This window comes from Sphaerodactylus townsendi, linkage group LG06 (assembly GCF_021028975.2).
Source record: "Sphaerodactylus townsendi isolate TG3544 linkage group LG06, MPM_Stown_v2.3, whole genome shotgun sequence".
In the NCBI taxonomy this organism is placed as follows: Eukaryota; Metazoa; Chordata; class Lepidosauria; order Squamata; family Sphaerodactylidae; genus Sphaerodactylus; species Sphaerodactylus townsendi.
In genome coordinates, this window is record NC_059430.1 from 36,683,145 (window position 1) to 36,694,145 (window position 11,001).

At 44.4% G+C, this 11,001-nt stretch overlaps 1 protein-coding gene across 2 annotated transcripts in view; it reads right to left on the bottom strand.

Annotated features, from left to right (window-relative positions):
• The window catches only part of MYH9 (myosin heavy chain 9), a 90,393-nt gene extending 79,717 nt beyond the window's left edge, over window positions 1-10,676 (bottom strand). For both annotated transcript variants that reach the window (XM_048499695.1, XM_048499694.1), the window contains exon 1: window positions 10,466-10,676. The gene's annotated coding sequence lies outside the window, so the exon portion shown is untranslated. The remainder of the gene's footprint in view (window positions 1-10,465) is intronic.
• Between the last annotated feature and the right edge of the window lie 325 nt (window positions 10,677-11,001).

Genomic DNA, 11,001 nt, shown 5'->3' on the forward strand with positions numbered 1-11,001 from the left:
CAGCTGGCCAACCCTGCTATAACATGTCAATTGCAGAGTTAGGCCCAGGACACACTGCACTCAAAAGTAAGGCTGATAATAATTAGCTCCACTTAGAGTAAGGAACTGATGCATGGAAATATTCTCGTGCTCTGGAGGTAGCTGTTTGTGTCAGACTCCATCATTAGCACACTTAAGCTCAACTGGCAGTTTCCCAGCATTTAACTTGGAATAAGATATTCCAAACTTCAAATCTAATATAGCATGCTTGGCAACTTTTGTTTCCTATTACCACTTGTCCAATATATGCCTTCTCAGCAGAGTCAAGAGACAGTATGCCCACAAGGAAAACATTCCAGAGGGAGAACACATTCTTTATGACCACTCAATAGAGCAATCTCACTTTAAGAGGACAACAGTGTGTTAGGAGAGGCTAGCCCATCCCTGCTGCTCAAAGTGTTTGGTTTAGAGTTCACCATGTCTCCCCAAGCAAGAGGATCTTCAAGACAGGCACAAGACATTGCTCAAGAGTTCCTGTCCTCACTGGTTTTGAAAGCTCAGCATAAAACATTGCCAACAATACCCTCAAAGCACAGTACAAAACAGATCATATGACAATACTTGCCCTCCTTGCTCCACAGGTGACTACAAGGACTCCCAAAGGGGGAAAGGTTGAGTATTTGCTCGACTTTAGTATCCCACTCTCTTTTCTGGTGAGAATCAAGTTCATTTCTCCCACACTGTGGTCATGATCTCTCAAACTATGGTCTTCTGAATCTTTTAAGTCAGTAACTTTCCCACTAAATTCCTCCTTTAATTTAAGCATTCCAAAGCACAAACCATTACAATGCTTCTAGGCTCAGAACCTCCAAAGGCAGGTTGCCACCAGTCAGAAGTCAAGAAGTCAAGTTTCCTAGTAGAGAAGCAGTTTTGGGGAGGAGGGAGTATTGGGACCACCTTTCCTATTGCTGGCCCCCCTTCCCAATACTCACTAGTTCCTATGTACAAAGTTTGTTTCTGATCTCTAAAGCTCAGTACAGAAACACAGCTGAAGACTGCCATAACTCTTCCATTACTTCTCCACTTGAAACCACTCACATTGTTATCTTCTGCTGTTCAACGATGATCCCTATTTGAAAATACAAGATTGCTGCTGTCATGCTGCAAAGTTTGGGAATTTTACTAGTGCTGGCCTTCCATTTCCAATATTCTGGCCAATGAGTATTAATCACAGATAGGTCTTCCCCACTGCAAGTTCCTCAACAGCCCGTTTAAAAAAAATAGATACCGAAATTAAAATACAGATCTTGTATTTATCCTGACCACAGTGGACATAAATTGGTCATCACTGCAAGATTCCCCATGATGTGCTAGCTACACCATTGCCTTTTGATACTGTGCAGAGGCTTCTCACCATTTCCTGTTTCACAATTTGTTTTATTAGGTCTGGCAAGCTTAAAATTAAGCAGCAACTTATTTCATAGCACAAAGACAATCTCTTGAGAACTAACCATTGTCAACACTTATCAAGTCTAGCAATAGATAGCAATAAGCAACAGCAACTACAAGAGCTCAGCAAATTGTCACACAGCATCTTAAACAGGAAGCTATTGTATAAAGCATCTGTAGATCAGGAAGTCCTCCAAATTCCAGCCTAAGTGTGCCTTTGTGTAAAGTTTTACCAGCACGCTGTAACTCAGGTACCTACTCATCCATTTCCCGCACTCTATTCCAACAGGAAGTGTAACAAGATGTGGCTTGGAGCTCTGAATAAAACTTGAGCACCCAACTACCAGCTATCCAGTGGAGGCTCTATACACCAATAGCCACACTTCCAGGCAGACAGTAAGCAGCAGCACCCACATGAAGTGCTCTAAAAAGTAAGCTTTTAGTGAGCCATCAAGCTATGCTCTCCCCTCCCCATCCATGGGCTATTCCTTGGCTAAAAACTGTTCACTGTACAGAACCACAAAAGGAAAGTCCTACAGGCTTCACAAACTGTTTTACCACTTCCTTTCAAAAGTTATATTCCTTTTTGCAAGCATCAAGCATGCTATTACTCAAGAGATTAGGAAAACCATTATCTAAAGAATGGTGGGGTAAATTTACACAGGCTTAAGAGCCATGGAAGTTCCTGCGACTGCAATTTTATAGTGTTTTCGTAACTCAAGAGAGAACAAACAGACAAGTCCCAAGTAACTTTAGGACTGCAGGGGAAAAAAGCCTTCTCCTCTACTACAGCAGTGCCAGGGAAACAAAAATACATTCTTTTTCTGCACATAAATCCTTAACTCTCAGCTGTACAGCCTCAAATTATGCTGCACGAGCACAGGAATAAAAGCCCCACAATGCAGCCCAGCGAATCTAACTTCAGCAATGCCCTTCAACTGAAATAAACTAGAATGGGAATCATCAAGGCTCACTTAACTAAGCTACTTGGGGTGGTTGCTTTTCTAGGCTGAATGGAAAGCAAGATATCCCACCCCCTCCCACAGAGTTTATTAGAGGTTAAACTACGACATACTCACCACTAATGAGAGTTTCAGAGTAGAGTGTCTGAGGGCCACACTAAAGGCAAATGGCAGCAATTTTGTGTTTAAATGCATAATTGCCTCATTAAGAATAGGGGAGGTTGGGTAAAAGGACCCGCAGATGAGAAAGCTGAACGTACACCTAGCTAGCCACGCCCCTCTCCTCAACAGCTTGTCCCAGAGTCAAGAAAACATACAGTACTGAAGCCCTGCCAAGAAAAAAGCCCTCAAAAAGAGAAGCTGAAGGGAACGATCAGCCAAACTCAGAAAGTCCACATTTATGGCAGTTAGTGTCAGCCCAGGACTGCACAGATATGAATTCAAAGCCCTACTTGGGCCAGTCATTCTCAGCCTCATCTGCCTCACAGGGCTGTTGTGAGGGTAAATCAAGGGAAGGGAGAACATAACAAGAAGAGGGGGCTAAAAATGTATAGATCAGATACGCTAGTAGTGACTGATCAGGCTGAGCCTCAAGTAGAACAAACAGGAAACTGCTAACACAGAAAAACACCCGTCTCAGCTCAACATCCAAAGGAAATAGTTCATTTGTTTAACACCAACAGCAGCATCAAGCAAAAACTTAGTGTTCCTGTACCTCACGACCTAACAAAAATATGCACTGTTAGGCCTAATAAACCTTTAGTTCTTGCTAACAAGAGCTGTATTTACCCAACTTAAAAAGCAATAAACATTTCTTAAGGCAAGTTTGCTCTACTCTGTTTACTTGAAACAGTTTACTTCTCATTTAACGATGTTTAGCTATCACAAGTTCAATCAAATACATTTGGAAGAAATACCCGCTTTTAACAGACTTTACTTGCAAGTCAAAACAGTAAGATGCTGCCTTTGGAATCCAGGATCAAATCAGAAAAGATGCCCAAAGACTTCATCGCTGCATCTTTTTTTAATGGAAAGAACTATTGCAGGGCCCCTGTCTGGAACAGGGCCATAGTACGAGAGGAAAACAGGTGATATAACCCTTCTCTCACATACCCATCAGGGTTTTACTGATCCAAGTCACTAACACAGTTAATTAGAAGGATGTTGTGAATTTGCCAGATTGTATAGCTGTGTTCCAGTAGTATTTTCTCCTAACGTTTCACCTGCTTCTGTGCCTGGCATCTTCAGAGGATCTGGTGTACCAGTACAGACCTCAGTTGGGCAAAGTGGTGGCTTGTTACAACGACAGCAGAATCACAGAGGATCTTTCCTTGGGTAGAGTTGTACCAATGTATCTTAGTGAACAGAAGCTCACTGAGAGCCAGTGTGGTATAGCGGTTAAGAGCAGTGAACTCTAATCCAAAGAATTGGGTTTGATGCCCCACTCCTCCACATGAGGAGCAGACTCTTATCTGGTGAACTGGATTCCATTTCCCCACTCCTACACATGATGCCTGCTGGGTGACCTTGGGCCACTCACAGGTCTCTCAGAACTCTCTTAGCCCCACCTGCCTCACAGGGTGTCTGTTGTGGAGAGAGGATGGGAAGGCGTTTGCAAGCCACTTTGAGACTCCTTACAGTTGAGAAAAGCAGGGTATAAATCCAAACTCTTCTTGAAACTTTTAAGAAGGGTTTGTAGACTACTGAAAATTATTAAGATCGGTACTCGCTTCAACATGGAAGCTTTTCTGTTATGCGGATCTACACACAGTAGGCAATTTCACCTTTGTTTCTAAAAGTGATATTTAAACATGATAGGATTGTAATGTTTCCTTAGTCACAACAACCAAGGCACTAACTTAAACTGGAACACTAAACAACTACAACTAGAATACCACAAAATTATAAGTATCTTGGAACCTTCTAAGTGGGAGTTTCTGATATGCAAGGCAGGACAGGGGGGCACTGAAGGGACAGACTAATGTTGGCAAGCCAATTTAAGTTTTTAAAAACCCTGCTGAGTGTTTGCCCAAGTTCAGGACTTTGGATCATCTGGATCCCTTGGCTCCTCCTTATGTACAATGCATGCATGTTATGTATTTATAAATGAGTCAAGGTGGTACTGACTCATAGCGACCCTATGAATCAATGCCCTCCAAAACATCCTATTGTTAACAGCCTAGCTCAAGTCTTGCAAACTGCGGGGAGTGGCTTCCTTTATAAAGTCAATTCATCTCAAGTTGGGTCATCCTCTTTTCCTGCTGCCTTCAACTTTTCTCGACACGCACTAGCAGCATTAAACAGACTGTCTCTTATACCATCTTGTCAATCATGCTTGCATGAAAAAAGGAATGTGCGACTTCTATAATTCCTTCAAAATATAAAGGAAGTAGCAACAATAAAGAGTTTAAGAGTGAAAGTCAGGCTGTGGCACATGTTGCAGAGTGAATACAATTCTGTAAAAATGCCACAGTAGTGCTATGCAAATCAATATGAAGGACTAGTATGTAAGAAACCACGGACATGCTCCCAAAAGTATCACTGGACAAGGCAATGTAAGAATACATCCATAATTGGAAGAGTTTGCATATGAACACTGGACTACTAGACGTAGGCTCTCTTTGAGCTGTTCATACAAAGAATTGTCCCAGTTATTATTCTATCTATGGAAGTCATGTCCTTTTAAATTATATTCATATAATTTCCCAACTAAGTTCCAGAGTTCTGCTCGTGACCCATGTACACACAGGATCCTCTGGCTTGAAGCTGCCTTTCAGGCAGATAAAGGTGACTGTGCACGGCATTTATGTTGTATGAATTTCTCTTTTATATCTGCCTTTTAGGATTACATCACAGGTTCTCTGACAAAGTACAGTGTTCTCCAAGGAAGAGTTTATTAGTCACAAGATCTCCTTATCACATATGACTAACTACAGTTGGAAGTGCCAGTACTTCCCCAAGAGATTTCAATTGGTTTAGGCCTTGCACAAGAGGGTACCAGTGCAAATGGGGGGAGTCCCCAATCTCATACCTAAATAGATGAAAAAGGCCAATTCAGATGGCAGACTAACTAAAAAGTTTTAAGTCAGAAGCTTCCTACCAATGGAAATTCAAATGATGCCATGTTCCAAGCATGCACCCTTTACCTGCATCACACCAACTTTATTCTAAATGGATTCACTCAAAGTTGGCCATTATTCGGAAATATGTCATTTACTAGTACTTCCAAAAAACATAGCACTTTGCCCGCTGCAGCAACACAAATGCCAGCCCCCAAGCAAAATGTTTTCATGCCTGAATGCTTCTGACATACCTGACCACTTTTGTGGTGTTTAAGTACACACAGCAAATTAGACACACACAGCTCACAGGAATGCAAGCACTCCCTTCCTATAACTGGAGGAAGAACTCAGAACTCTCATCCAGTGGGAGCTTCCAGAAACCAGAAGGATTACTATGGCCTGCAGAAGGAGAGGACAGTTTTGATGGCCAGTATGCAAATTCATCCAGATAGGCGTTCTGGTGAGGGGTTAAAATGCACCATTTAACAAGCATCTACTTCCCCCCTCCCAAGGTCAGAGGGCCCCCATATAAGACACAACAGGCTGTCATTACCTACTAAACACAAAAAGTGCCTCTCCTCCATGCATGGACAGAAGTGCTTTCCACAAGTACAGGAGGCACTCAAGTCTTACCCAGGACCTTCTATCAGAGTTGAAACAATCACCTGCATCAAGCCACACTGCTTACCAAGCTACACTGGTGGCAGAAAGCCACTGAGACATGGTCCTGCACAGTTACAAAAAGGAGGTAACCACCCAGAAAAATAAAATATAACTAAGCACAAAGGAGTTTTCCAGTATGTTTCTAAGGCTCTCTCTTAGCTAGAATCTAACTGCATTGTGCAATACAACATTTAAGAGATGCCAAGTATTGCTGTAATTTAAACAATTATGTGACCCTTATGGGGGTCATATCTGAATGATATCCTTAAAAGGAAAGGAGCAAACAGAAGGGGAGGGGAAAAGAAGGGGATGCACAAAGCAAACAAATCTGTATTTATGCTGCATCAACACTATGTTTTTGCTGCAATTTTTACACTGCAACTTAGTTTCCCTCCCTCATTTTGGTCACATGCTGCCCAGGTGCTCTCATTACAGCTACTAGCAATTTAAAAAAGAGGTGAAAAACCTCTGAACTAAAGCTAAAACATCAAGTTAAGTGGATGGAATAGATGTGTGTATGTACACACACAACCCCCACCCACCCCTTCCAGGGGAAATTATATACACGGGGTAGTCATGAGTCAGCTGTGATGACACGCCTTTTATATGTAAGACCATCAAGGAAATCCAAAGTTACTACATAGAGACTGGGCTATCCAGGACAAGGAATGTGCGCTTACCAGCTGCTTCTGGTTCAAAAATTATGCTCTATAATTTTCTGTGAAGACTTAAACATCTATCTGTACAGCTTTTGTGGTGTTTAACTACAGACAGTACCTTTTACGTTGAGTAACATCTCATGGATGGAAGAGGGAATAGCATTATCAGACAAATCCTTTGCCTATTTCCCCAGTTTTCACTAATCCAAAAATATTGGTAATCAACACCAGTTTATACACAATTTATGCCAGTTAGTGAACAGGCCTTAATATGCCAAGGGCAAATCGGAAAGATGTTCTCCCTGCCCCCTCTCATACCAATTTAACTGCTATCAGGATGTCCGGCAAGGGATTCAAACATGTTGTTAAACTGAATGCTTGCAGTGGTTTTCTACTGCCCATAAATGACCCAGTGCACGGCCGCTGCCACAATGGAAGCTATGTGTACACTGCCCTGTGGAGCCTGCATGTGCAAGTCCTTCTGGGTCCTTCATAGTCTCAAAGAGCTGTTGGTTGTAGATGAAAACCTTACATGTGGCTCCCACAATAGGGCCTTGAATTATTTATTTACTTAGAATATTTCTTCAGAATCCTACTTGGAGCAGCTTGCAATTAAAAACCACGAAATAACAAAACCTCATGCCATTAAAAAACCAAGTTATTAGACATAAGTAGCATAAAAGCTAGCCATAAATCAGAAGACAACCACTGAAAATCTGAAAAGATACACCTCTAAGTAAAAGCCTGGGGTAAAAACATTTTTTTTAGCCTAATGCCTAAAAGCAAGTAGGTGTCACACAAGCCTCAAAGCGGAGGCAATTTCAAGGGCAAGGGGCCACCACAGAAAATGTCTTTAGTCACCACCTGCTTCACGTCCAAAGGCAAGCACACAAAGCAGGGCTTGAGCGGTGGATTGGACAGTGTGGGAAGAGAGGGTTCTTCAATTACCCTGGCCCCAGCAATTTAGAAATTTAAAGGTAAGAATCAGCACTTTGAATTGTGCCTGGAAATAGATGGATAATCAGTACAGATCTCTCACTACAAGGGTGATACAATCTCTACAGCCAACCTCTGACAGTAGCCTGGCTGCCGCATGTTACGCTAACCAAAGCTTCTGAGCCATTTTCCAAGGAAGCGGCTCCTAGAAAACAATACAGCGCTTTTGCCTGGAAATGATCAGAGCATAGATCACTGTGGCCAGACCACTTTTTGAGCAATGGTCTTAGATGGTGAATGAAGTAGTAGGAAGGCCATGCGTGCAAGTGCCCCTACTACCAGTCATGGATCCAGAAGAACATTTGGGATTGCCCTGTAGCAGGAAGTTCCTAAGTTACATTCACCTGCCCAATACTACTTCTCATAACCCCAAAAGAAACAAGTCAGCTAATGCTAACTTCTGCCATATATTAAAATACCCCTAAAACAGTTCAAATGGCATGTTACGGCCCCCAAACCATCCAACCAATCCAGTGAACTACTAAAATGCTATTTCATTTCAATTGGGCACACAAGTCTTGGGCCCCATCTTCAGACACAGCCTATGAGTCAGTCAGCATTAGCCTGTTCAAAGGTTTGCACTTTCCACTACAGAGACAGCGATAAGTAATCCACAGACATTTTTCACCTGATGACTAAGACAAAACGCAACTTTCTAGAAGGAGTAACTGAGTACACAGTTGTTACTTAGGAAGTTTCTGACACACCTATGTGGGGAGGGGGGGGGGAGCTGCATTTAACCTCAACAGTTGGGACTATGCGTTAACCCAAAACAGTTCAGAAAGTTCTGCATGACTTTATGTGGAAAAATGGGCCTCTACAGAAATACAAGCACAAACTTTTAAAACTATAATACCAACACAGCTCAAAATGCTACCAGTTCAAACAAGAAGGTTCAGGAAGAATCCCAAGCCAGAGGGCCACACATCAACAATTTCCAACTTTGGCAAGAACTATGGACCTGCCCCTCTCAAAGACTTTAGATAAGGGGCCCTTATGGGTGGTCCACAGGGCAAGTTCCACAAGTCATTCCTCTAAGTCTGAGTCAGACAATTCCACAAAATCCTGAATGCAGTTGGAATGGCATATTTCTCAGGTATGTCAGCAAGTCAAACCTGCATGGCATTATATTTCACCTTACAGTTCCCAAACAGGAAGGCACAGGAAAGATGCTCCAATCCGCAAAACAGTCAAGGAAGCCTTCAAAAAGGAAGCTTCTTTGGGAAGAATGTCTACGCTAATTTAGATGTGCAAACAAGGGCACATATCAAAGAGCAGAGAAGGAAAATAAGGACTATTCTGAGTGCTGGAGAGAAAGGCAGACCATTGCAGGAAGGAGGGAACCTCAGCCTTGAACAGCTTCCTTCCTGCATTACAATCTTGAAACTAAAAAGAGTTGTATGGAAACAGGGAGGGCGTGACAGGCAGACAACTGTCACAACGTGAAGACTCTGAGGATGTTCTAACCCTAAATGGCAAAAAAGAGACTGAAAATTATGACCACAATCAAGAATCAGGAACAAGAAAAACGGATTCTGTGCTTTTTAAACACTGCTCCATTACAATCAACAGAACGCATCACCCTCCACACAGCCTAGCAGCACAGCGCTTGCAAGACACAAGGAGCAGCAAGGCCACAACCGATACCCTCCCCCTTCTGATGTGGATGCCCGGCACCCGCCACTGAGGCTGGCAGCATGGGGAAAGTGCCCCTGCAGGCTCACAGTTTGAAATCAGAGGAGGAAACTCGACTGACTATAAGCAACAAGAGGCATATTATATTGTCATGGAGGAAAAGCAAAGGCTGGCAAGGGAAAGTGAGTTTGGCGGATAAGAGGGGAGCGATAGGTGCTACAAGAGACCGTTCTGCAAGCTTGATCTTGCCCTGTCCCTCCCACCCTCCCTCCTCCTCCTCCTCCTCCTCCCCCCCTTTGGCGGCTTGGCTCATGCAGAGCCAACTGAATGAGGAAGTCGAGCTGGGAGGGTGGAAGCCAAGCCCATTGCAAGGTCTGCAGCAGGACTGCCAGCCTGTGACTCAGGCGGGAGTCCTGACAGCTGCCAAGCCCGTTACTTCCAGGGAAAGGGGCTCTGGGGAAAAAAATGAGGCTGGGGGGGGGGGGGAGGAGACCCATGTTCACAGATTTCCAAAGCAGCAAGAGGACCAGCAAGAACAAGTCAATTGCAGACCGCATCGGAGAAAAGGAAGAGAAGCACAACAGCTCAGCTGCTTGCTCTCCCTCTCTCAGGCTGCTCTTTTTAAGCTACGATCCTATGCACGCTTATATGGGAAGAAGTCCACTTAAGCAGGACTTCTCAGTAAACATGCATAAGGCTGGGCATGCTTTATTTTTTGCAAACAGAAAACGAAGGGAGGGGGAGGCAGGAAAAAGAAATATAACACTGGGGGACCAAGAGGAAAAGGAGACATGTTGAAGTGGCCCCCAGCACAGAAATGCCTTTGCCCTTGCAAAATAGTCCCCACCCTTCACCCGCAGCCTCCCCTCTTGCCCAACAGCGGATGGCTGAATAGGTGGCAAAGGTCCTTCCTGGGCCACAACCCGCCTGGCAAAGGAAGGCAGAAATCAAACCACACCCGCCCGCGCCCCAATGAACCTCATCCCGCCGGCGCCAAACTGAGAACCAAGCGTCAGTTTTACGTTTCCCGTCCCCCACCCACCCCGGGCAGGGACTTCACCTGAGTCTGGCCAAAGCCTGTGGAAGTACAGCCGCTACCGCGGCTCCTGTTCCTCACGGTGGGGGGAAGCAACTCGGTAACCGGCACCTTCACACCCAGAGAGCAGAAGTCCCGGCGCCCCACCCGCCGCGCTGTTCCAGCTCCAACGCCTCCAACTCACCGGCAACAGCGAGGTTTCAAGCCGGGAGGGAGCGGCCGCGGCTAAGGACGGTAACACCCTTTCGCTGTACGGTCAGCCAATAGAAACACTAGTTTGTGCTGACTGAGGTCCCCTTTCCCCCAATGGCAATTTATAAGGAGGGCGGTTCTATCGAGGAGGCGTAAAGCTTCCCCCCCTTAATAAGCTCCTCAACTGACGCTCCAGCCCCCGCTTTTCTATTAACCCCTCCCCTGCTTATAGAAACGAACGCCTCAATGGGCCTTCTGCCGGGGAAAATCGTGGATTGACAGGGGAAGCGACCAATCAATCAACAGAACATGGATAGGGCTCTTTGTAGGCCTATCTTGAACGTTGTACTGACTGCCTGAGGCGTGGC